Source organism: Cryptomeria japonica, chromosome 7 (genome assembly GCF_030272615.1).
Source record: "Cryptomeria japonica chromosome 7, Sugi_1.0, whole genome shotgun sequence".
NCBI lineage: Eukaryota > Viridiplantae > Streptophyta > Pinopsida > Cupressales > Cupressaceae > Cryptomeria > Cryptomeria japonica.
This window is the reverse complement of record NC_081411.1, coordinates 677,570,874-677,573,169: the sequence shown is the minus strand read 5'-3', so window position 1 is coordinate 677,573,169 and position 2,296 is coordinate 677,570,874. Positions and strand designations below refer to the sequence as shown.

Below are 2,296 nucleotides of genomic sequence, written 5' to 3'. Positions count from 1 at the left end.
TTTCAACAGGTTCACCCATTGACACACCTGTTTGAAGTTGAAAACTAAAAAAAAAACTAAAAATTTAACTATAAGTTAAAATTTATATTTAAAAAGCTATTTTATACTAAATTTAAAAAAAAAGAATGTTGAAACCAAAAAAATTGAAGAAAAATGTCAAAAATGTACTTACCTTATAAATTTGAGGATGAAATGAAGGAAAAACCAAACACATATAAGTCTCAATCTGATATTTGTTTTCTCTTGCTCTCCCTCTTTTCGTAGCCATGATTGTGGAAACTTAGAATGGACTTAGTTTGGTTCTTTTATATGCAATTAAATGAAATATATATTTGTTTCAAACAGATATCTGTTTCATTTAGCTACCTTTTTAAAATAATGTGTATATAATACAATACAATACATGTATTTATCATATATAATTAAATTATATATGTTTATAATATAATATATATTATATATAGTTATTTATTCTATTTATGTTACTCTATAAAACGAATATATGTTTAGAACATATAACTATTTATCCGTTTTGCTTTGGTTCTTACCATGACAATATGCACACTTTTTTTTGGGTAAGTGAAAAGCACTTTAAAAAAAAAAATTTCTTATTGCCACGTTTTGGACCCCCATGATCATGTACTCACCCAATGCATAAAAGATTATGTACAAATTTTCACTAAAATCTTTAAAATTCATTATATAGACTCTAAAAATATCATCTATTTAGTTAATATATGTAAGGAAAAATATTTGATAAACTTTTATCTTTAAGTATCACATTAAGAATTTAAAATAGAATCTTCATGTAAATAAACCCAAACCTTTCTAATTACTTAGTTTCATCCCTCTAAACATGAATATTATTTTTTTATGAATAAGTGTCATCATTCTCAGTTATAAAAGATAACATTACACATATTCACAAAAAGTGGGTGAATATTAAATTAGATGTCAAGAGTTCAAATGTGGTAACACTTAGATCAAAAAACATATAAAAGCCAACTGCTAAGCGACGACAACAATAGTAGAGGGGGGAGGAGGGTCCTGGTCATCTGTTTTGCCCTATAAATTTGTGAGATCCGAAGTGTCCATGGGAGGGTCCCAGTCTTTATCATCTTTATCTTTGTCATCACGAGTCAGAGAAATGGCTAGAGTCAACTGAGAAAATTTGTTGGAAACTGCCAAAGTAACAAGAAGCTCCACAAGAAGGCCACTTAGGAGCTCCATCATGGGAGGTGGGGAGGTGAAGTGTTGCCAAATAGGCCGCAACACATTCCAATGTCCATGATTGTCTCTATCAATCAAGAGAGGAGTCTATTAAGAAATACAATTACCACGAATAAAAATATCATAAAATATGTTTTGAAAAATCGATACATAAAAAGTTATATACAAATTTTCACTAAAAAATTAAAATTCATTATATAAATTGTAGATATATCTTAAATATCATAGTAAAATTCAAACTTGAATCTTCGTAATAAAACCAAATCTTTCTAATCACTTAATCTCTTCCCTTTAACCGTCAAAATCAAATTTACAAAATGGACTTAATAAACAATCCCTATCCATTTGGAAGAAAGAGCTAACATACGAAGTGGTTCGTTTGGAAGAAAGAATTCTTAAAAATGGGATAAATAGATAGACGGTTAATAAATGTAAAAGAAAATGAGCAGAAAATAAAGGAAGGTTTTGTTCATCAGAACGTAAAATACCGCGCTTTTACAAGAGCAAAACAGAAAAATCTGCCCATTTGGGAAATGAAACATGCAATAAACAATAATGGTTACTTTAAAGAAAGAAGACACATGCAATTCAACGAGGATCCGTGGCGCAATGGTAGCGCGTCTGACTCCAGATCAGAAGGTTGCGTGTTCGATTCACGTCGGGTTCAAATCCCAAAATTTTCATTTTTAATTATTTTCTCATTTCCTCAAAGTATATATATCTTACCAGATGAAAATATTATAATATAATAGTTTGCTTTGTATAAATTTAATTGGCTGGACTGGCTGCGAAAGCAGATAATAAGTCTGCTCCTTCCATTCGGCAAAGGTTCCAATTTAACGTGAAAATACATTTAGACCGAATTCCATGAAATTATAAATCAATAAATAAATTAATTTTCTAAGACATAAAATACATGATTTAAAAAAATTATTATTCATCTTTTATTTTTTTGAGTTTATCCCATAGATATGTGAATTTATTATATTTCACCATTTTTCTTATGAACTCATAAAAAGAAGTGGAGAAAATATTGGTAAAGTGATGAATGTGTTTTGTGCAAGTA

General features: G+C 28.8%; 1 non-coding gene across 1 annotated transcript; it reads left to right on the top strand.

The window, feature by feature from the left end:
- Nucleotides 1-1,825: 1,825 nt before the first annotated feature.
- On the top strand, nt 1,826-1,897 carry TRNAW-CCA (transfer RNA tryptophan (anticodon CCA)). The gene has a single exon. It is a non-coding gene; the product is annotated as a tRNA-Trp (tRNA).
- The last annotated feature ends 399 nt before the right edge of the window (nt 1,898-2,296 follow it).